The 25248-nt window shown below is 39.9% G+C and overlaps 1 long non-coding RNA gene across 1 annotated transcript in view; it reads left to right on the plus strand.

Moving 5' to 3' along the window:
- Nucleotides 1-546: 546 nt before the first annotated feature.
- Nucleotides 547-25248, plus strand: part of LOC127622866 (uncharacterized) — a 109589-nt gene continuing 84887 nt past the window's right edge. Inside the window, exon 1 of the long non-coding RNA XR_007968017.1 lies at nucleotides 547-682. This is a non-coding gene — a long non-coding RNA (uncharacterized LOC127622866). The remainder of the gene's footprint in view (nucleotides 683-25248) is intronic.

Consider the following 25248-nt stretch of genomic DNA (forward strand, 5'->3'; position numbering starts at 1 on the left):
TTCTCTGATATAGACGGCAACAACTTCACAATAGCACCACAGTGGCATAATCATGCTGCCGCCAACTCCTTTTTAACATGTTTACCACACCTTCTTCTGCTGTGCCACGAGACTGATATAAAAGAATTCTGAGAATAATGTGTCACCCGGGGAAAACAAGAAAGGAAATCATATTGTCTGTGTCGGCTAATCACTTCGATATATCGCCGCACTGTATCAATTCATTTCCCGTCACGCGCGGCTGTTATTCTAGGGACAAATAAAGCGCACAGGGAGCAAGTGATCAATTAGTCTCACATTGTTCCTTTTGTCTGCCTCAGCTGAGCGGTCTTATCATCCACAACCACACAACTTTCCCTCTGGCTGTCTTCCCGAACCTTCTCCCAAAACCCGGCTTTATCAGAACCGCTGCTGCAGTCTGGCTTTGCTGTGTGTGTGTAGATCTAAACTCCCAAGAGTTTAACAGGAAAGGGTGTGTGTCTTACACACACACACACACACACACACACACACACACACACTGCTCAGTTACATCACACACACACTCTGCCTCGCAGCTGCGCGCGACAGAGACAGCAACGCGCATGTGGTCCGCTGTCTCGAAGTCTAAGTGTATGACAGTCCAGAGTGTGGAGCACACTCTCTTTCCTGGCACGTGTGTCCTGCAGAAATCTGTCAGAACGTAAGTCTATCTTTTGATGCATTTGTTACAGCTGTGCATCTGTGAGTCATGCAGCGACTTGAGACCTGTCTGTTCTCTCCCTGGTCTTCCCTCTGCTGTTTAAAAGTGTTTTGGTGCATGTGTTTGGTGAATGATGACAGATACATAAGGTTATTGGGTCAGTGTTGGATTCAGGGCGGGAAGGGGGAGGACTATGGATGGTGACAGTTATACGCGACTCTGTTTGCCAGATCCAGAGAAACGGCAAGCTCAGCGAAAGGTTTCATATTCACAGGCGCTTTTGGTGCTTTGTTCTTCTGTGATGTAAGCACGTGTTTACAGGATGGGTTGAATGCACACCTGAGAATTTAATAAATCTGCAAGTATAAGCTACAGTCTGCCTGCTTCCAGGAAAAAAGAAAAAAAAACATTATTTTGTCTTGCTTTCCAGTTAAAAAACATCCATAATACAAGATAAATTTACTTGAGAAGCAAAATTGCACAAGATATTAAGGCTTGCTTTCAAATGATATTTCTTGAATTAAGTGTCTTTTTCTTAGCCTATTTGCAGATTTTTTTTCTTACTTGTTTTAAACTTTATTCTGCTATAGATTTATGCATCAAGAAAAGGTAAGAAAAAAAAACCTTAATTAAAAATGTATTCTTCGAAATCAACTCCTACACTTCTAAAGTATACTAAATCTCTTGTTAAAACTATAGTTCACTCCAAAATGAAAATTCTCTCATCATTTACTCACCCTCCTGGCATCCCAGGTGTGTATGACTTACTTTCTTCTAGAACACAAATTAAGATTTTTAAATGATTTCAGCTCTATAGGTCCATACAAAGCAGGTGAAAATTTTGAAGCACAAAATTCCACATAAAGACAGCATAAAAGTAATTGATTCCAATGAATCAATCCATATCTTCAGACGCGATGTGATAGGTGTGAGGGAGAAACAGATACATATTAAGTCATTTTTATCATAAATGATCCTCTGTGCCCAGTAGGGGGCGATATGCATGAATAATGTGAATCACCAAAAACAAAAGAAGAAAAATGAGAAAGTGAAAATTAAGTGGAGATTGACTGAGCTCATTGTTTTCCCATTTTGTTTTACTTTCTGCATATCGCCCCCTACTGGGAAAGGAGGGGAATTTATATAAAAAATGTACTTACATATTGAACTGTTTCTCACCCACACATATCATATAATTTCTGAAGACATGGATTTAACCACCAGTGCCATCTAGAGTACTCTTTGTTGACCTTATGTGGATTTTGAGCTTCAGATTTTTCAAATTATCGAAATAATTTGCAGTAAACCTAAAATATATTGTTTCTAGGGGTGTGCAGTGAAGCCATTATCTGTCTCTGTATTCAGATAAAACCTGGTGTGGGCGGGGCTTAACCCGGAAGTACGTCAAAACTAAATTAAATTACTCTTACATTTACAGTTTCTATTATTAAAATATGCCTTGTATATGCCTTTACATAATAATAATAATTATTATTATTATTATACAACTATTATTTAAAAAATATATTATTTTATTCTTATTTGTTTTCCCAGATGTAGCTGAATTTGTAGGCTACATTAACTGTGGAATATGTTGTTAACTGGTTTCTCCAGGTATTTCTGATATTAATATCTGCATGATGTCAAGCACACATTTTACAGTGAATAATAAATACAAATTCAAACATTAAAACAGATGAAAGTAAAACCAGTATAGCCTACAAACAGGTGAAAGTCCCGTGTATACTAAGACACCATTATTTAGTTAAATAATAATAATAATGTCAAATTTATATAGCGGCTTAACAGAGGTAGCACAGTTTAAAGAAGAAGGAAAAAAATGGAGCATGTTTCAGATTCTTGGTTTTACATAAGCAGGATTATTCCTAATAGATGAATACTCTATGGAGCATTTAAACCTTTATGGAGGATTTTATCTTTTTTTGGACTAAAGTCTTAACAAGATAATTAATTTAATTGCTGATGTGTATATAATTGTGGTCTACTGATCACAAGCTCCAACAAGAAATCACAAATGGAATCGACACCACGCTCATCTGAGCTGAATTCACAAAGTGCACATTTTTTTTCATAAGGTTTTGGCTGCACAGATTCATAAATTCTTTGTAATTTTGTATATGTTTATTTTAAATGTCACTTTATCCTTGTGCCTCTTGGATAATCGGTCAAACGAATATGTTTTATATTATTTGGATGTATCTGTTATTCCTTTTTAAGTCATTATTCGTGCCTTTCCAAATAAGGTATTCGGGCACATCCTTAATTGTTTCTATACTGTACTAATAATCAACAACATAAACTCAATAGTTTGATATATTTCCATGCTTCATGGGATTGTTGCTCTTGTGAAAGACAGTATGCACACAGTCTTGTACCTTTGTTTTTTTGTCTGATTTTCAAATACCTTTTTGCCTCAAGACCAAGTTTGTGATGTGATTCACCTTGGAGCTGGTTGGTTTTATTCATAGATTATAACTCTTTGGATTGTATGAAAAGCCTATGGAAACATAAATATGGGAAGAACACTTCCGGAACCCCGACGCTGACTAAGTGGGCAGGGCACTGTTGCACTTAATCTCTCTCTCTCTCGCTCTCTCTCTCTCTCTCTCTCGCTTTGTCCTCTTCCATCTCCTGATTCCCATTTTCTCTTGTTGTTTCCTTATTTTGTTCCTTTTTTTTGTATGGTACAGAAGTAATTATTTTGTGACTTGTGGCTGCATGTGTGTATGTATGAGGTGTGTGTGTGTGTAGGTTTAGGTGGTTTATGAGGACACTTTTTTTAGGTTACAAACTGGTAATTACAAGGGTATTATAATATAAATGTGGTTTATGAGGACATGTCTAGTGTCCCCATGAATCAAAATGCTTAAAAAAGCATACTAAAAATGTTGTATTGAAAATGTAAAAATGCTTTAAGTTTTTTGTGAGGGTTAGGTTTAGGGGTAGGGTTAGAGGATATAATCTATATTTCATACAATATACAAATCATTATATCTATGGAGAGTCCTCATAATGATAGCTGCACCAACATATATATGTGTGTGTGTGTGTGTGTGTGTGTGTGTGTGTGTGTGTGTGTGTGTGTGTGTGTGTGTGTGTGTGTGTGTGAAATATGCTAAATTATGAATAATTAATAAGACTCATAAAGCCTCAGCGTGTGTTTGAGACTCTAGCTGCAGCGATGCATTTTGGCACACTGACCTGGACAGATCACGCCAACCATGCCCACAGTTCAATTCAAAAAGTGTTAATTGCAGTCACAGAAAATAGAAGAACAGTTCAATGAATCGTATACATTCCACAAGAAGTAGAATAAAAACAGTAATACATTTACAAAATTAATATAAAGGAATAGTTCACCCAAAAAGTGAAAATGATTTCATTATTTACTCTTCTACATTATTCCTACTGCATAATCTGTTACAACAACAGTTCATTGTGACCATTGCTGTCAAGCTCCAACAAGGGACAAAAAGCCATAAAAGAACCATACAAGTATTAAATATAACTAGTATACTATATTCAGAGTCTTCTAAAGCCGTACAATAGATTTGTGTTAAACAGACTGAAATACAGGTTGTTATTTACAAATACAAACAAGTTAAACAAACTAGTGCATCAAGTTCAGGTTACGACATATTTGAGGTCTGCAACCCGACAACCAGCATGTCGGGAGCCAACAAACCGTGGGGGTTTTGGGCTGGGTTTGAGTCAGTTTTTTTTAAGTGTAATGGGATTAGTATTATTGTTATTATCATTTAGTATTTTGGTAATACTAAATATATATTTTCATTTATTTATTATACAGCTTTATTTTAATATAGCTTGTTTTGTGCAGATGCTTTCACTTACAGACACACAGAAAATAAGAGTTAGGGGCTCTTTACACTAAACATGTTTCGTGTCCGCATTGTATTATCTAATGTAAACATGCTGAACGGACATACACAGTATTTGACTGTTGACCGTCTCGCTGTTTTTTCCATTCTGGTCTCATGAAAATTGCATGACTGTGACAAAAGTTTTGCATAACAATTAAGTGCCTTATGACACATTTAACTGCAGCTTCCCAGCCAAACAAGAGTGAAATAGTGTTGTAATCAGACAATGTTTTAAAAGTGAATATTAAATGGAGGTTTTAAAGTGTAAAACGTACATTCCTAACCTAAAACATTAACCTAAACCTAACCAATATTGTCCAAAAACAAAATGAGAAATGAAAAGCAAATTTTCTGAGGCAACTACATCATCTTGTGTTGCTTCTATGACACTCTTGTCTCACGTGTCAACTTGCGTGCTTGACTGGTGTCGAACCGTGGTCTTCCGATTCCAAAGTCCAACACTCTATGAGGTGAGCAACCTTACAAGCTAAACACATTGGAATAAGCGTGTAAATGTAGGTGATTCTGTAATACAAGCACATTTTCAAATGATGAGTTAGACTAAATGTGTTTTGATATCATAACATGGCAGTGTGTGAGTAATAGTGTGAAAATGAAGTGTTTATAAAGCATAATCAGTAATTGTAGTCATGTTTGGTGTGAAGGTGAATAAAACATAATTGTTGTAGTGTTCATTTTACCAGGTTCTGCAGTGAAATGTACAATTCTGCACTTAATAGTCAGTTTGCAAAAATGTAGTTATAGTAACATTTATTTTATGAGACAAGGTTGCCACATATTTTAGAAAATGTATATAGTAAAAATAAATGGAAGTGGAGCGTAGTTCTAGCGGGAAGACCAGCAGGTGTACATCATCACATCATTAGCTGGGTAACTCCTAGCCAATCGCACGCAAGCCAATGCTTTATAAGTCCGCTCACAAGCTATCACATTGCTGTTTTGGTGTGCTAACACTGCAACCTCCACCTCCCCACCACCACCAGTTGAGCCCTGTCCCGCAGGGGGGTAGGCTCCTCGCCCCTGCCTCCTATCTCCGGCAGAACATGATGGTTCCGGGTACAACTCCCTCGGACCGCCGGACGGGGCCTATGCCAAAGAGAGAGACATCACCTCCCGTTTTACATCTATCAAATAAATGGCATCTCAAACTTCACTCAAGCCTGCGTGGCTTCCCGATAGATCTTATATTTTCTAAAATACAACTTGAGACATCTGGGTTCTGTTTCATATAGATGCGCTGCATCTGCCTTTTATTTAGCGAAGGTGTAACAAGGATTCAATATTTTGAAGAAGATCAGGTTGCAAAGACGACACATAATTGCTGTCAAAGACGTCAAAACAAGCACAAATTTCAAAGCTTTAACAGAACGGAAAAACGTACATCTTTTCCCAACATAAATCCTTACAAAAACTGGAAGTTAGCTGCAAATTTGCTATGATTATTCTCACATGCAAATGAGCATTGTAGCAAACTTGCAGTAAATTGTCCATTGTTGCCACTACCTGTGAAGAGCTGTAAGCTTCTGGCAAACATTTGCTGTGAATCGCAAGCTCATTTGCATGTGAGAAATTATTTGCGATAACTTTAGATTTTTTTTAAGGGAAGCTATGTCTTCAGAAGACTTGGAATGCACTGCACGAGTCATATGGTCTACTTTTTAATTGTCCTTGTATGGCAAAAATCTGCATAAATATCTTTTCAAATGTCTCCTTTTGTGTTTAATGGAAAATAACAGCACACAGATTTGGAACAAAATGAGAGTGAGTAAATATTGATAGAATTTTGATTTTGGGGTGAACTATTCCTAAAAACAATCACCATTGACAACAGTTTGTGGCCACGCCCACACTAATACATTTTTGTTTGAGAGAGTACTAGAGAGAGTTTTCAAAATAATCTGGTTTATGGTGGAGGAAAACACTGTTCCAGTGTGAATGAGAGGCATAAAAAATCTAAAAAGATACAAATCTATGTGTTTTCAAACGAAAACATGTTAGAGTTATATGCAACACTATCTATTACGAATATGACTTATGCCCAACGGTCATGATAATGGAGGTTCTACAGTCTGGTCAGGGTTTGAAAAGCTGCTGAAAACTGTTAGCATTAGCATCTCTCCTAACTCTGAGATTCTCACAGGTTCTCTGTCTCCATTGTTGTTTGGCTTGTTGGGTTCATTTTCCCCAGTTCAGTGGCATATGAGATCATGCGTGTGTGTGTGTGTGTGTGTGTGTCCTTGTTTTGTTGCCAGGGCTTGGCTGGAGCAGGCGGCATCCATATTGCCCATGAGCGGAGACCCCACCCAACCACATTCACATCTGATGAATAAAACATGATGTTGTGATTGTGAGCTTTCCACCTGGGCTGAGTGCAGCTGGGTAGCTCTGTTGACCCATTTCAGAGTGGTTCCAACTCATTTGGGTCAATTGTAGCCCATTTAAAAGTGGTATGTCAGTACCAACAGAGACTGAGTGGGCTCGGGTCCCCAGACTCCCCTAGCTGAGGGAAATATAAAGCAGGAACATGTTCAAAGGAAGTCAATGTTTGTTCCCTCGTTATCTCTCTTTCTATCTCACGCGCTCTATTTCTTGTACATTCTTTTATTATTGAAAAAGTGCAAAACTGTAGAAAATACACATCTTCTCCAGGTTCTTCCCTGTGTAGTATTGCACACCTGTGTGTAATTGTATTTTCACACAGCTCTTTTCTATACAAATACATTTTACAGCAACCAGGTTTGTCATTATATTCTGCTTTATGGAAAATAATTGCATGATGAGAAAAACAATACAAAACAGTAATAATAGCATAATTTTCATTTTTGGATGAACTATTCCTTTAAGCATTGAACTGTGGAACAAAATAGTAATATTTGCAGTGTCCCTGGATGAGGAAGTACATTTATGCAAAAATTTGAATTCATCTACAATGCAAATGCACAACAAGTATAACAAGATGGCTGTTTACTTGTGTGGAGCAGGTTAAAGTTCCTAACCCACTCAGAGTGTGGTTACTGTCGGTTCTGAGTGATTAGCGTATATGCAATCGCTCGCAGCCATATCTGTGGTTTTCTGCGGTTAGTTCTTGAGCCTACATGCTTTTTCAGAACAGAATGTATGTTTCCTGCCACTTTCACCCTGCCGTATCATCTTCATCTCTCTTTCACAGTTAGTTTTGTTTGTCCGGTGGGACTTGAGTGTATGTCTTTAAGATTCACACTTTCTAATGTTTTCTTTTCCTCTCTATGTAACGTTTCACTTGGCGGAGGTTGGTTGATTCACCTACCCGCCGTGAGCAAGTGCCCTCTCTCTCTTCAACTGCCAAGCATCTCACACACCCCCAGACTGAGCTCACCCCCCCCCCTCCCCCTCTTCTTGAAACCAGCCCTGAGGTGTAGGACATTCTAGTATATAAGATATCAGAACTATTGAATCAAACCTGCTCTCACAGAGCCAGACTTTTGACTATCAGCATAAAGTCTGGTCCACTTGGCAGCTTATTCTGGCCAAATATTACCTACCTAAACAAGAAACAGTCTCACCAACATCTCCTTACCCACATCCAAACTGAGCCCATGCCAACCCACCCCGAGGTACAGGGATGTTTCAAAAACAAGGTAACAAATCCATTGCATAAATCCTTGTTTGCAGAGCCAGAGTTTTGGCTATCTGCAGAAAGTCTGGTCCATATTGCAGCTTATTCTGGCTAAGAACCAGCAACTTAGAGAGGAGGAGACTGTCTGGCCAACATTTTAAGCAACCAACCACAATTTTATTGTATGGCGCTGTCTACCATAATATAATACTATTAATGGTACTTTCAAGTCATGTTGGGATGATCGTATTTACGAGTTCAGCGCACATGAAATCCATCACAAAGATGTAATGACCAGTGTAAAACTTTGAACTGCCCTTACAAAAATCTAATGTTTATGGCAAATTTGCCACAACCTTGCACAAATTTGTCATTGATTATTTTCACATGCAAATGAGCTTTGCAGAAAACTGTGTCCATTGACAAATTGTCCATTGTTGCCAAAGGTTTGCTGCAGCTGGCAAACATTTGCAGCAAATGAAAAGCTAATTTGCATGTGAAAATAATCAGTGGCAAATTTGCAGCAGATTTTTGGAAAGGTGTTCTTTGAGCCTGGACATTTCTAATTGGGGTATGTAGATTACAGAATCGTGATTATAGATTATACAATTTACTTGTGGATTTTGACTGTAAAGCTTGCCAGAAAATAAGTCTCATTTAGTTGGTTTATGATGTGACAGGTGTCTACAACAAAACTACATTTCCCATCATTATATGTGGCTGCACAAGAATGATAAAATAGATAATTACACAATTAATGTGTGCTTTTTCTCATCATTTTGTTGCATTTGTGCGAAAAAAGCTTCCTGTCTTTTTGGCAAGTGAAAATGGTAATGGTAATGGTAAATGGTCTGCACTTACATAGCACTTTTTTTTAACCTTAGAGGTTACCAAAGCGCTTTACACTGTGTCCCAATCACCCATTCATAAACTTGCCACAAGTTTGCCAGAACTCTTAATTTTTGTAAAGGCTACTCTAATATAGTAGTAGATTTTTTCTGTTGCTTGCAAAAACATTTATTCTGTTGGTGTAGTTGTGGTATCATAAAGAATTGAGTTCAAAGACAGTATATCCTACACTATTGCTTGAAGATTTTATGTTGTTGTAATGTTGAAAATACATGAATTAATATCATGTTAGCTAAAGATGACATTACCTACAGTTCAGATGTCCTTCTAAGCTAACCTGTTCAGCACAAGTACTTCTGGTATTTATTTTAAAAGGTTGAATATCGAGCTATGTAGTAAAAGGGTATGGTAATACTGTATTTACCATCATTATTTAAGCCATCAGCTGCAACAGGAATTAGTAACAGCCACTTCTGATCAAGCAATAAAAACTACTAATGAAGGGGATCAGGATGAAATGGGGGGGGATTCTTTATGACAACAACAACTACCTGTAGCCCTAACAAAAACCGAGAGATCATGGCAAATTCACAACAGATAATTTTCACATGCAAATGAGCTTTGCGGTAAACTTACGGCAAATTGTCTATTGTTGACAAAAGTTGACCAGAGGTTCACCACTAGCGCTGAAGACATTTCGAATCACAAGCTCATTTGCAGTTGAAAATAACGAGCTGCAAACTTGTGGCAAATTTAAATCAAGTTTAGTTTTTTTGTAAGGGAGAGGCTAAACGGACCATACTAATTAGCCAAACTCTGACCCCTTAGATGATACGTGCTTGTCCTCATCTCTAGCATGCAGCGTGATTCTTTTTGCTTTTACTGCTGTGCTATTAATTCATGCAGATGGTTTCTGATTAACCAGCCTTTCAATCACACTGTTTACCTAAGCACATTTTAGACCTCGATTTATGTTTCTTTCTCTCTCTCTCTCTCTCTCTCTCTCTCTCTCTCTCTCTCTCTCTCCCACATCCATCTCTGCTTCTAACCCAATCTCATTAATGATCCATCGATCCAGTTTGGATGTATTCTGCAGGCATATGGAAGGGTTGTAAGATCTGGTTCTCTGAATGGGGTTGAAGTGGAGAACTGCACTCTCTCATGTGCAGGCCGCTGTGATTAGCGCTACTCAATGTTATGGCCCTACATCAATCAGAACCTCTTCATCCCGCCAGTTCTGTGATTGGAACGTTTGTTCAGCTCTCATGGGCTTGTGTACAGATGCCATGGCTTTTGAGTGTTCCTCTGTACCTCTAGAACAGACCTGATAGCAGGTCCAATATGTGACTGGTGTCCTCAATGCAACTGATTTAAATGGTTTTAGCTAGAGGAGTAAGATGGCGTTTTAATAAAGGACAACGCCATTTGGACAAACCAGTGACATGATGATGAATCCATATACTGTATATCCACGAGTTGGTGATTAATGTGTTCCTATAGCTCAATTTATAGAGCATGGAGCTACCGATACCAAGGTCACAAGTTTGATTACCAGGGGATGCATGGACTGATAAAATGTATAGTTTCATGCACTGCAAGTCACTTCTGCAAATTGCTATAAATAAATAAAGATTTCACTACGATGTGCACCTCAGCATTTGTCCATGAGTCCAGCCATCATGCACGCCTGGTCGTTTTGGGAGGCATGAGATAGTCTTAGCCTAAGACTATACACCCACAGACATCACATTCCGTCCACTGACCATCTGATGCATATTGAACGCAAACATTTTCAGAAAATCAGCATTTTACATATGTAGGGATACACAATATATTGGTGGCTGATATTTTATTGGTCGATAGCTAGGAAACTCTAAATATTAATATTGCTACAATATTACATTTACTGATGATATTTTAAACCATGTATAAATAATATGTGACTATTTGTAGCTCTTGTTTAAAGGGTTAAAATGCCAAAAATGAAATTTGTGGATTTTCAGCCACAATGAATATTAAGTTATTGGTTATTGTTTTGGTTATCAGATATTCATAATTATATAAATATCATGGCTGGGAAATTAAATTTTTGAATTTTTGTGATTTAATATTTTTTGTTTAACGCATTAAAAAATGTATTACGCAAATAATGCAGTATTTGTTTTTGTTTACTTCTCAAAACTTCAACCAATATGAGAAAGGTGTCCTGAGTTGTTCCTTAGGGGTTAAGACATCTGCTGCCTGCCGGAACAAACCCAGACACTTTTGTACAATGTACAAAACTTCACTAATATTTTTTACCATTTACATTGTAAATGTATACATGTTCAAGAGGTGCAAGCACAACTCGACTGCACATCCTTGTACAGAAACTGATTGTTAACAGTGCATGCTTATTCATTACACATGACATGTCTCAGGCATAATAAACACAGGAGCAGATTTACTGTACGGAGAATGAAGAACCAGAAAGCTGCCATATCTCTTCACATTGACTGAAACGTTCACTGAATTTCATCGAGGCATGGACTCCACAAGGCCTCTGAAGGTGTCCTGTGGTATTTGGCACCAAGATGTTAGCAGCAGATCCTTCAAGTCCTATAAGTTGTGAGGTGGGGCCTCCATGGATAAGACTTGTTGGTCTAGCACATCCCATGGATGCTCAATCGGATTACAATCTGGGGAATTTAAGGCCAAGTCAAAACCTTAAACTCTTTGTCGTGTTCCTCAAACCACTCCTGAAAATGTTTTGCAGTGTGACATGGGAGCATTATCCTGCTGAAAGAGGCCACTGCCATTGGAATACCGTTGCCATGGAGGGGTGTACGTGGTCTGCAACAATCCTTCATTAGGTGGTAAGTGTCAAAGTAACATCCACATGAATGATAGGACCCATGGTTTCTCAGCAGAACGTTGCCCAGAGCATCAAACTGCCTCCACCGGACTGCCTTCTTCCCATGGTGCATCCTGCTGCCATCTCTTCCCCAGGTAAATGACGCACACGCACCAAGACGTCCACATGATCTAAAATAAAATGTGATTCATCAGTCCAGACCACCTTCTTCCATTGCTCCATGGTCCAGTTCTGACACTGCTTTTGGTGGTGGACAAAGGTAAGCACGGGCAGTCTGATCGGTCTGCAGCTGCGCAGCCCCATATGCAACAAGCTGCGATGCACTGTGTGTTCTGACACCTTTCTATCATGGCCAGCATTACAATTTTCAGCAATTTGTGCTACAGTTGCTCTTTTGTGGGATCAGACCAGATGGGCTAGCCTTCGCTCCCCATGCATATCAGTGAGCCTTGGGTGCCCATGACCCTGTCGCTGATTCACCAGTTGTCCTTGGACCACTTTGGTAGGTACTACTGCATACTGGGAACACCCCACAAGACTTGCCTTTTGGAGATGCTCTGACCCAGTCGTCTAGCCATCACAATTTGGGCCTGGACTGGTAATCTGGCATACCGGGTATTTTTCCGGTGGACCGATGCACTTTGGGGCCGATCAGGGGTGGACTGGCCATCAGGAGAACCGAGCGGGCCAGTGGGTCGGCTGCGAAATGTGCCGAATGGGCCGCGATAAGCAAAAATGAGCCGCCGCGTAATGCAGTACGGACCACAAAACAGTGCCGCGATATGCAGAAAAGGACAGCGTTGTGAATTTGACCTCTCTTAGCCTAAGATTTTATGTGGAGACATTAGACAGCTGGTTAGTTGTGTGGGCGTTTCAGGTCGAGTCCACCTTTTGTATTTTAGTATTTTCCCCTTATCGATCTATGTAGATGAAGACATACAGTACACGGCATCGGAAAGTCACACAAAAGGTCCAAATAAAGTGTCTAATTGGACTGTGATTACACTGAAACACGGCATTGATCAATAAAGGTTAAGCTGTGCAGAGAAGGGGGTGGATGGGCGCACGCTTGCCTTTCCTGGTTTGAAATGTGTGGCTGGTGGCTATTTCTAGTGACTAAGCATCTCATGGGCCAGCAGAACGAGGGTCATGGTAGTACGTTTCCTGGACCTGAAGAAACCACTCTCGCTAAAGCCACTCTTTGCATTTGAAGACAACAGTGATGAGGTACCGTTATTTGACACATCAGGTGCATTTCTTCCCGCTGTCTGAAACATAAATCTGTAAAAGGAATAGAGCCAAAAACATTTTTGAATCAATTCAGTTCACTCAGCATCCATCTCGGAAACATCCCTTGGCTGCTATTTTCTAGTCATGTAAGTTCCTTCCTAAAATGATGACACACTAAAATTGTCCAAACTTTTGACAAGCTTATAATTCATTATCATAGTCAAGCATTCCTTTCCAAAAGCTGGCATCTTGAGTGTTTTGTTTTCGGATTCGTTTTTCAATGACTGGTTTGTCTCCTTATGCTATAGTGCATAGTGGATTTACCATTTTCATTAGGGTACAATGGGGCCCTAAGGACCCCCTTAAGGAAATTTGTTTCTGGTCACAAAATGTATCAAGGTAAACAAATTGTATCTCTTTTTATTGAATATTGATAGCGCAACATCATTTTGGTGAAAATAAATAATAACAGAGAAGGTTATCTGTCACCTGGCTCGGCATCATCTCTTAAGAGATCCACTCTCCACACAAAGCTGTGCATGACCACCTCCACTCTTGTGGGAAAAGCTTATCAGGCAGCAGGTCAGGCTGGTGCTGCCCTGCACACTATGGCAGTGTTGCAGACGTACCAGGCTGACGTGCTGAAAGACTTGAGTGCGGGCAGTACGGTCGATGAAGAGGCTTTCACCGAGCTTCCTGTGCCTCAGATCTGTCTCTCCAGGCAAACAAACAGAAGGCTCGTGCCATTGGCAGGTGTATGTCTGCTTTGGTCAGCACAAAAAGACACTTATGGCTAAACCTTTTGGGCATCAAAGACAGGGACAGAGTGTTCCTCCTCGATGCCCCGGTTTCCAGGAGGCGAAAAGCCACGAGGAAGCCTTCGGGCAATTCCTCCCTCGCCGTACTCAGGGGGAGGGGCCGCCAGCCACCCAGCCCTGCCCTGGTCCTTCTAGAAGGGAGGCTAAAAAACAGAGCGTGGCGAATCGCGTTCCCCCTCGCAGAGACTGGGGACCGGCTCGTCGCCCTCAGCAGCCCCCAATGCAAGACCTCAGGACCATCATCTTTAAGAAGAGAAAGCCCTGATGGTCTTGCGCCCAGCCGTGGGTGTAGACCCCCCCCCTTGGGACGGGTTGTGTAAAACATCCACCTATACCCTCCCGATTCCCCCCACGAAACTGCTTCATTCCCGCTGCCTCTGGCGTTTCGGGAGTTAGCAGTTTCCAGTGAAATGTTGAGTGTTCCGTTGATTCCTGCCATAGCCCAGGATGCGGGATACTCGACATCCCCTCAACAGGAAGTGTCAGAATAAAAAAAGGGCAAAACCCATCTCAGAGAACCTGGCAGTAGTTTCCACACTGGACTGTTTCTATGAGGGCCCTAAGAACAGTAGAAAAAGGCTACAGAATTAAATTTGTTCGCCGTCCTCCGCGTTTCAACGCCGTGGTTCCCAATACCATGAAACCGGAACAAGCATGTCTACTGTGGGAAGAACTGCAAATCTCTTGGTCAAAAAGCTATATAACTTCCTGTTCCCCAAGAAGGATGGAGAGTTGTGTCCGATTTTAGACCTTCGAGGCTTGAATCACTCAGAGGGCATTCAAGTTCAAGATGCTAACCGTCAAGATGGTAGTGTCTCAAATCCAGCATTGCGATTGGTTGGATCCAATCGATCTCATGGATCTCATGGGGTGAAGCTTTCCAATATCGGGTTCTTCCATTCGGTCTAGCCTTATCACTCTGCACATTCACGGACTGTATGGATACAGCACTGGATCCTTTGCGACTCTGGGGCATCTGCATTCTGAATTACATAGACGACTGGCTGATACTAGCAGAGTCACAAGAACTGACATTACAGCTCAGGGATATCGTCCTAGCTCATCCGGTTTCTCTGGTGTTGAGGCTCATTGCCAAGAAAAACGCCCTCTCTCCCACTCAGAAAACGACCTATCTGGGGATCGTATGGAATTCGATCACAATGCGGGTAAAATTGTCTCCCGCTCGAATCGAGTCCATTCCTAGGTCTCATGGCAACTGCATCCTCGGTTATCCCCTTGGGCCTTTTGCACATGAGACTGTTTCAGTTGTGGCTCAAAGCCAGGGGATTTCATCCAAGGTTCAGACCCCAGTTCCTCACTTTGGCTCCCACTCTAAGTGCGTCTTGCTGTCGCAGGATGCTAACGACAACTCCCTGACAGGCTGGGGTGCGGTTAAGTGGTCGTCCAGCTCAAGTGGAATGGGAGGGTCATCAGCTTGATTGTTACATCAACTGTCTCGAGTTCACGGCTGTATTTCTGGCCCTGAAATACTTCCTCCAGAGGCTGCCATGTCTTGGTGCGGGTGGACAACACAGCGGTAGCCTCTTACATAAACCATCAAGGAGGTCTACGTTCACGCCAGCTGAACAGACTGGCATGGCAGATTCTCCTTTGTGCCTAGGGCAAGCTCCTGTTAATCAGAATAGCTTATATCTCTGGATGCCTTGAACATCATTCAAGTTATGCAGATTTACAGTCCAGATGGGAAATACTGATGGGGGAGTGGAAACTCCACCCCGAGGTAGTGGAACAAATCTGGTTGAGATTTTACAGAGCAGAAGTGGACCTCTTCACCTCCCAACAGACAGCGCAATGTCCCCTCTACTTGGGTCTGGACGCGATGGCACATACATGGCCCAGAATGCGCCTGTATGCGTTTCCTCCAGTTTCTCTGCTCCCGGGAGTCTTGGCCAGAGTTCGCCAGCAAGGGTCCTGCCTCTTACTGATCAGCCGAACAGGGTATGGATCTAGGAGATAATGTCTCTCCTTGACAGCTCGCCTTGGACGATTCCGGACAGGAGGGACATTCTGTCCCAGGTACAGGGGACAATATTTTATCTCTGGCCCGAGCTGTGGAGCCTTCATGTTTGGCCCCTGAAGGGTACCAAATGAGGGACACTGGGCTTTCTTCTGAAGGTATCGAGACCATTCTAAGTGCTGGTTCAGTTGGAAGATGGTGCAGTGCACATAATGCAGATCCAGTTAACTGCCAGATTGCTTCAGTTCTGGACTTTCTGCAGGAAAAATTATCAGCAGGCACATGCCCTGCCACTCCAGTCCGTGTCCAGTCCGTGCCCTTCAGACTTATGTCTACCGCACTAGCCAGTGGCGTAAGTCAGGGCAACTATTCGTTGCCGCCACCAAGCAAACACTGTCACATTGGGTGAGGGATGCTATTGCCCTGGCCTACAAGGCGCATGGTCAAGCTTCGCCAGTAGGTATCAGGGCTCACTCTACCAGAGGGGTCGCCTCCTCTAAAGCTTTGGCCAGAGGTGTCCTCTCCGCATACATTCATAATATTCTATAGTTTGGATGTTCATGCCACTCCGGGCTCTTATGTCCTTGAGTCTACATCACAAGCTCATGTCTGAGAACTCTCGTGCTCTTGTGAGCACAACTACATAACCGTAAGGGGTCCGGACATCCACATCCGCATCCCAAAGCGCTAAATCAGCGCAGCATCAAAGTGTAGCTTTTTGATAGGGAACGTCTCAGGTTATTTAACTGTAACCCCTGTTCCCTGATAAAAGCGGAACGAGATGCTGCACTTCATTGCCGCACTGAGGATGCCCCAGGACTGCTCTTCAGACAAAGACCTGACATTCTAGTCAATTTCATTGACGTGTTGCACACATATTCACAGCTGGTCACTCGTTCCCAAAAACGCTAAATCAGCGCAGCATCTCGTTCCGCTTTTATCAGGAAACAGGTGTTACAGTTAAGTAACCCGAGATGATCTCATAGATCAAGAACATTTTGCAGTGCATTGTGACAAACAGGTGTTTAGGAAAGTGCTTTTTATCCCTTTAGCCCCGTTGGACCCTGACATTACCTTTGTAACTTTAAATAAACACATGATGGTGGAAAAATCACAGAAAGAAACATTAATAAAAACTGACTTCTCCATGACTACATCTCCAGCAAGGTGATATTGCGCCATTGATGCAAAAGCGACACCAAACTGAATTGCAAAAATGTATTAATGTTTAGGTTAATCCATCTTAAGTGGCCCAACATTCTTTTTTTACCTCTGTGTATTGGTATTGCAAAACCAATAGTTTTTGTAATTTTTGTTTTATTTTACTTGATTTTAACACGGCGGACATCTTTGTGTCATGGCGCACAACACATCTGGGTTATACAGATGTTTAAAAAAATCTCAATATCTCGGCTCTGGAGGATCCTAGCTCCTTAAAACAAAAACTGATGAAAAAAGCCTACTTTATTCACGCATTTTTAGAAATGAACAGTATTTTACAGTAATTATGTTTATGATTTACACACAATAGCTTTTGTCAATGAGGTCTAAAATGTTTCTACATTTAATATTGGCAACAGTGAAGCATCTCACCCCTTAACATGCAGTATGTTCCTCTTTTGCAATGAGAAAAATAAGGAGGTTACACACATCTACGTCAAAAGTGAGTGAACTCAAACTAAAACTCAAGGACACGTTCGATAAATGTGAGAGAATTCCGGGTACAAGAAAATTTCACAGTTTTGATGCGGTATCAGAGAGTAATATCAGGTGCTTCTTTACATCTGAATCGCAAGAGTTTGAAGAACATGCAGTTATGAAATCCGTCCCACTGATCCTATGGAATAATGACTGTGTCGCTTGTGTCTATAATGACCAGTGGAGGAAATCAGCATGGAAAACTGTGATGTTTTGTAAAATTCTTCCACCTACTTGGAACAAGAACATCATTCAAGTTATCAACAGAGGAGAAAGCGTTGGTTCCCATGAACAATGTTGTCAGAAAACTGCCACCAGCTGAGTTGACCACTGCCACCGGATACTCCTACAACATTTCCGAGAGACTGAGTAAGCAAATCTCACAGCTTCTAATCAAACATGTAGCTCAAACTTTTGGTATGTCAATCATAAACATTATTAATGTAAAATACTCTTCATTTAAATTTTTTGTAATGCTTATATTACACGTTCATTTCTAAAAATGCATAAAGTAGGTTTTTCCCCAGATTTCTACTAGCCCTAACTCTGTAACCAGTGGAATCCCAAATAAAAAGTTGTTAAAGCAGAATGCTACTATAGCGGGCTTATTTCTGTGAAACTGTGTCCCCCACCAGAGATATTCAACCCGAAAATGAGGGGAAATGTTACAAATGGCACTTTCTTATCCCCATAAAAAAAGAGAGAAGTCTCAAACTTTAAATGTTCTGCATGCACACTATACTTACCTAGGTACCCCCTGAAAATTGTAGGACTGAGACTCGAACCCTTCCCATTAAGAATCAACCCTAAAAGTGGAACTTTCAGCGATCTTGATCATTACATTAGGACTTAAGTTCTAAGTCTAAGGAACAAGATTGTGCAAAATATTTAATTTAATTTAATTTGTGAATTTATTGAAAGGATAGCCCCTTGAGATGTAACATCTCATTTTCAAGGGGGTCCTAAATTTAAATGTATTTATATGTACATGTACCTTGTAATGTGCTCTGGAAATATATTTTTTTTGTTCCAAGGAGCTAGGTCCATCCTGAGCTGAGATATTGAGGAAATGTATAACCAATATTTGTTGTGCACCATGACACAAAGATGGCCACAGTAGATAAACCAGGTACAATGAAAATAAAAAAAACTGGTGGTATTGCAATCCCAATACGTAGAAGTAATCGCAAAAAAAAAGAAAAAAGAAAAAAGAAAAATATATATAAATTAAGCAATAAACTTCAAAAATGTTTCCCATTACACCTCTCATATTTTGGCCAAGCATGTAGTACTAGTACTGTTGCTCGTGCTCATAGGGATGTGAGCATCGGCCAAAACAATTACATAACGTACAAAGAGACTGAACGTGATTCACCAGCATCATGCTGACAGATGAGGTAGCATAATTAAAATTACACAGTTATGATTGTTTTACTACAAACTTTGTGAATGTATATTATATTTGAATCTCCAGTGCTGGAACAGGGCTAAAACCCTGTCAATATAAGTGTAAGAATAAGTGTGGATATAGATCTAACTATGCAAGACTTTAGTTTGAAGTAATCACTTTTCTTTGCATTGATATGATAGTCTATGTCGGCATTAGCTAGCTAGCCAGCTTTATCAATACCTGTTAGCTAAATTTGGTGGATGATGACAGTAGCTGTTTATAAAATAGACTGTACATTATAAATATGTTGACTCCATCACAACTGTCATTTTGATATATCGATGCACAATTGTTTTATAATAACAGAATATATATTTATATTTATATAATATAAACTATATAACCGTTATTATTATATTACAATAGTGTAACATAACCAATTCACTATTGCATTGGTCTTTTTGCATTATCTTGAACATTGTCTAGAATTCATTTCATGTGTTATTGTAGTTTACCTTGCTGAATAATTACAGATTAATATTGTTTATGACAGTTACTTTGCAGGCAAGGTCAAGTTAGCTAAAAGTCATCGTTTTCCAAAGCATCCGTTTTCACAGTCCACACTACAACACGAAAACGGCGTTTTCAAATTGATCCGCTTTGGAGTGTGTTTTCAAAAACCTAAGGTAGCAGCGTAGCATTGACAAAAGCTACACTGCTACATCATGCCTTGAATCAGAACTAAAGATGTCCGTTAACAAATGAATCGCTCATTTGAGTCAATTATTTACAATTAATGGGTAAAAAACGTTATAGGAAAGTGGTCTGAATCGGCTCATGATTCAATCTGAATGACGCTGCTTAATCATTTGGCATGCACTCTCACTGGGATTTGAGGAACCAGCAGCCTCTCCGCCTTTCTCCTCCATTTCTCCGACAGCATATGTACCATGTACATATACGTAAATAGAATGGAAATTTTGTGTAACTGCGATAGAGTTGTAAAATTTCAACCATTTTAGCGTGTCCACCGGTACATCACCCACCCCTATGTCTAGAGCAATGTTTTGAAAGTGCAACCGTGTTTACACTCTTCAGGAATTCAAAATTTTTATGACTTATTTTTGACTAAAATTGAACATTAAACTGGGATAAGAGAAGGTATTTTAACATTGAAAAATCCCACACAGCAGCTTTAACTCTTTGCCAACCAAAACAACATCAATACATTGTAGCTGTGTGCAATAGAGGATGCTCTACTAACAATCATTTGTGGCTGCAGGATCAGACATTTTATTTAATAATTTCAACGTGAGCTGAGCAGTTTGTCATTTATATGTCAGTGAACATTGCTCATGCTTGCTATTTTATTAGATGTAAACAAAAATATTGGATATGGGCAAACGTCCCCAGTGAGAAAGAAATTATTCAAATGAAACTCAGTGGGGAATTTGATTAACTGAGCCACAGTGTACCATCTGAAAGCAATACTTCCCCCCATATAAAGAACATTACCCCTCACTCTGAAAACATGCTCACAAAATTTACCTTGGCAGGTTTAGACGGCGTAACATGATATATATGTATAACAATACTGTACATACATGTATACACAACAATCAGACAATATTTCACTTTAGATGGAGAAAAGGGAAAGAGAGAGAGAGAGATGGAGCGATTACATTCACCCGCAGCAATAGCAGCATGACATAAACTATTTTATACAACATAAAGAACAAAGCAGGTTTCAACAACACAAAAAGCAAAGCTTTAATTAAGCATAATGTTAATTAGTGTCGGTGTGGAGGAACACTTGTACTGTCTGATTATCAGCTAATTAATCTCCTGAGAGATCACGCTGAGCTCAGAGAGACAGATTAAAACCCAGAGACCAGCATCACCAGCGGCCTGACAGAGAGAAACATTTCAAATGAATAAATGGTAAAATAGGTACTGTAAAAAGACATGTGACAAGTAACCTTGTGCACACTATAAGCGAATCAACCCAGCCAATTAAATCCAACCGCTGAAATTCCCAGCCAATCCCCTTCAATTTCTCCGTGTGATCCCCAAATGGGGCGGAGCGCAAACCTATCTCTGTCTAAGATGGAGTGTGTTTACCCAGCTAACTAGATATTTGCCTTTTAGGGGCATCGACCATTGTCTGCAAGAGCAAAGTGTGTGTTTGGGATTCTCTAGTTTTCTGGCTTATAAACATCTCCTCTACGGGGTGAGGGATTGAAACATCTGAAAAGCAGAAAAGGTTGGCTCCCCACAATGGTCTGAACTCCTCCATTAGCTATAAGTGCTATTGCATAATTTGTTTTTGAAGAATAAATATGCCACAGAGGAAGAGTCCACCTTAGAAATCCGAATCTTGCAGCAATAGGCCACAAATATACTTGACGTGAGTATGTTTAGACTTGAATGCTTGGCCAACACATTCAAGCGATGCAGTTGTACATACTTAGCATGTGTTCATGTGTTACTGTGACAGTAACAAACCTCATTACTCAATGGGGTGATAGTTACCTCCAGTTGTCTGTGAAAGGGAATTCTGTGTGGGATTAAAGTTTGGTGAACTTTGATGCATGAATTCAATTGCCAAACCAAGCAACTTCATATTACTCAAAAACTTCTGTGTAGGCAGTGCTTCATACTTAGCTACACTGAATATTTACAACAGACAATAAGGCTGTCAAATAAAAATTTTAAATTCTAACATTTGTCAAAACTTCATATTTGAAATTTAGATGATTTTCAAGCACTGACAAAGACTTATATGGGTGTTGGCAATGTTGGCATATATTTATTTGCTGTGCCCTCTTGTGGGCTTAGGAGAAAACTCCAATTAAAAAATCTGGTGATCACAGACAACTTGTAGCTTTTCCACTGAATGTTGAATTTCACTGCGCAATGGTAAATGTGACCGCACCTTTACTATGTCTGCTATATTATGTGGCAATGCTAAGAATGCAACACATACTTGCATTGTCTTATGAATTGTTGTCTGAGACATTTCAGAATGTAACAATGTATGAAGTTGAGCTTGCGAAGACAGAAACCTTTTTATTAACATTAGTAATGTACGTTTTGGGCCGTACTATGCGGCTGAGAGACCTACATGCATACAACTCAAACTGAGCAAGAGTGGAAAAGAGTATGGAAAAGTAGTGGGAAGGGTGGTTGCATGAGGATAATAATTGTGTTGACCCTCAGTTGGTACTTTTTTATTTGACTTCGCTGTTTTTAACCATTATGTTCATGACTTTCTCCTGAACTAACTGATCCCCTGCATGAGATTTTAATGCCGGCTATAATTAAAACAAATAATTATAATTCACTGTAAACTTCACAGCAGATGCACTGGAGGACAGATGATGTACTATTAAATATGTAATGTGGTTTTTAGATGTTTATACTGATTAATTATGACCACTATATGCATGCTGCCATATTGTTTACATTGCAATTAAGGATGAGATTCTAAACTCGTCATAAAATAGAAACATAGAAGGTTCTTAAAAACCAACCCTTTCCACTTTCCCAGCCCTGGAAGTAATGAGAATGAGTGGTGGAATGGGAGAAGGCTCAAGTGGACTAACTAGGGCCTCGTTTCCCAAAAGCATTGTAAGCCTAAGTAGATTTTAGAATCCATCTTACGATTTATCTTAGTTTGCGGCCCATTTCCCAAAAGCATCGTAACTGAAGTAGCACATGCAGCATCGCCTATAGCGCATCTTTTATATGTCTCCTTATTTTGCCTTGCTTGATAACACTGTGAACCTTGTAATATTCAATGAATTCTTGTAAATAGCAGGATCATACACTAATCCTGGAAGCTTTCCTATCAAGAGAAATGTGTGAAAATGAAATCTTACCCATGCACACCTGATTATAGAAGCAGATTGTGTAAAATAAATAGATTGTTCTGCACAAAATTATTGTAAAACAATATGTAAATATGTAGTTAATTAGGTCAAATATTTAAGAAATGTTTTAAATATTAGCGAGGTAAATTACTAATTATTGTAAAGTTACACACACCTATAATGGAGTTACAATGATGAGTAGCACTGTACAGTCATATTTCAGCACTGTCACATGGACAGTGACTCTCTTAAGAAACGATTAAAGGGGTCATGAATCGAGAAATTTTCCTTGATTTTTTTGACATAAAAGACTTCATAGTACTATAAAAACTTACTGTAAGTTCCAGAACTCAAAACTTATTCATTTGTCTAAAAAAGTCTTTATTGAAATCAATATTCCTAACCACTGGTTTTCTGCTTCCTCGTCTGTATTATGTAATAGAGATGAATACATCAGCACAAGTCTGCCTCTGCATAAACAGGTTAAGGCCTACTTCTTCATCATCACCTCTTTGGCCTCCCACAGGTTTGCAGTTAGATTGATATAAGACGGGAGTCGGTACGGCAGGGAGAAACACAGGGATCATTGGAGCAACAAGAGGTTTGAGATGCTTGCAAAGTTTACAAAACTTTGTGCAGTGCCACAGAATCTCTTTGCATTTGATTCATTAACATTAGGAATGTTAGGAACAAATAAAATACAGCAGTTTTCACCGAACATTGAGTAACCACTGGTCTTAACCAGTTATTAGATTCAATGCAGCAGCACAGCATTAGAGCATTTGTTCCAGAGTTGCAGTCAAGACCAGAACCTCCAAGACCTAGACCAACACCACAAGATCAAGATTCATTTTTTCTCCTACAAGTCAAGACCTTTGCCACTAAATCTCTTTTTTAGTTAAAGGTTACACATGCATTGCCTCCACATGTGTTAAATAGCCTGGTGTTATACAGGATGACCAGCTCTCCTTTGTTGACCAATTTGTAGTAATTGCCCATTCCTATCTCAACAACATGAAAAGTAAGCTCTTACTTGCTCACTGTGTTCCCCAACTCCACATATAAGCTCCACATATATTTATTTCACAGCTACAATAAATGTCTTGTAGTCATTAATCATTGATACATTTCCTCAATATAATCCAAAACAAAGATGCATCTTGACTTAACTCCTGGACATTTTAGCATTTCATGGCTTTGGTCAGTTCTCTACAGTGACTGTCAGTATCTGCTAGAATAACTGTTAATGAAATACATTGTTACTGTCTTGAATGCTGCTGATGGCCTACTGAAGGTCTACCACCTACTTCAGCCCTTTCTTAAACTGTACAGACTTTCAGCCTATCTTATCAGTCCTTACTGTTTTGAAGCCCACAATGAGTGATCTGTGAGCTAGCACTGTTGTGCCCTAGAGCTCCAGGTTTCTCCATGGGTAATGAGTGTATTGTAAGTTAATTTTGATAAAAGTGTCTGCTAAACAACTGCTTACTACTTCCTTACTACCGGTCATACCGAGACAACAAGAAAGGGTAGCTCTTTCACACCACACCCTTATCACTGGGGTTCAACAGGTATCATCAGTGCCTGGACCCCGGCCTATTTACCTTTGCACCAGTTCTCACAAAACTAATTGCATGGCTCTAATTGCATGGCTCATCCAAGTCAAGTAATTTATCTATACTAGTACCTCATTAATGGAGCAAAGCCCTTAAAACTGGTGAAATATCTGATGTTAAAAACAAAGCCTCAAGGCACAACTCAAGATTGACCTACTCTAGATTACTCATCTCAAACAGGGATATTGTATTTTTATATAAATATTCATATCAGAAAAATTGTTTGACCCATTTGCCCAAGTAACCATGTTAGTAAACTTACATCCTGAGAAAATGAATGCATGTCTTTTGCTCCGGTCTATTTAAAGACTGGTGGGTGTAAGTGCCTTTGGGTGTATCCAGTGAGAGGGTGCTGGGTCGGAATTTGGTCTCCTGGTATGGACAGTTTTGGCGTCTCAGAGCCAAAGGCAAACATACCCACACAATTCCACACCCAACAGGACTAACTTGAATACATGCCTTTGGTTATCCTCTCCAATACTTTCACCACATTAAATAAATGAATTCATGTATAAAGGATTTACACACATTTCTACCGGGAACACAAGCTGCTCGGTTAAGGAAAGGTTATGCCATATTTCTGCAGGAACATTCTGAAATTATATTTTACATTTTAAATATTGAACTTTTTTATTTGTTCCTCAGTCTTTTGAATTTGTATCCTGCTGCTTGTGTTGGTTTCTCAGAGGAGGCAGTCATAATACTGAGAGACCAGATCAGGTCAGATCAGATCAACATGATTG

Source organism: Xyrauchen texanus, chromosome 29, assembly GCF_025860055.1.
Source record: "Xyrauchen texanus isolate HMW12.3.18 chromosome 29, RBS_HiC_50CHRs, whole genome shotgun sequence".
Classification (NCBI taxonomy): Eukaryota; Metazoa; Chordata; class Actinopteri; order Cypriniformes; family Catostomidae; genus Xyrauchen; species Xyrauchen texanus.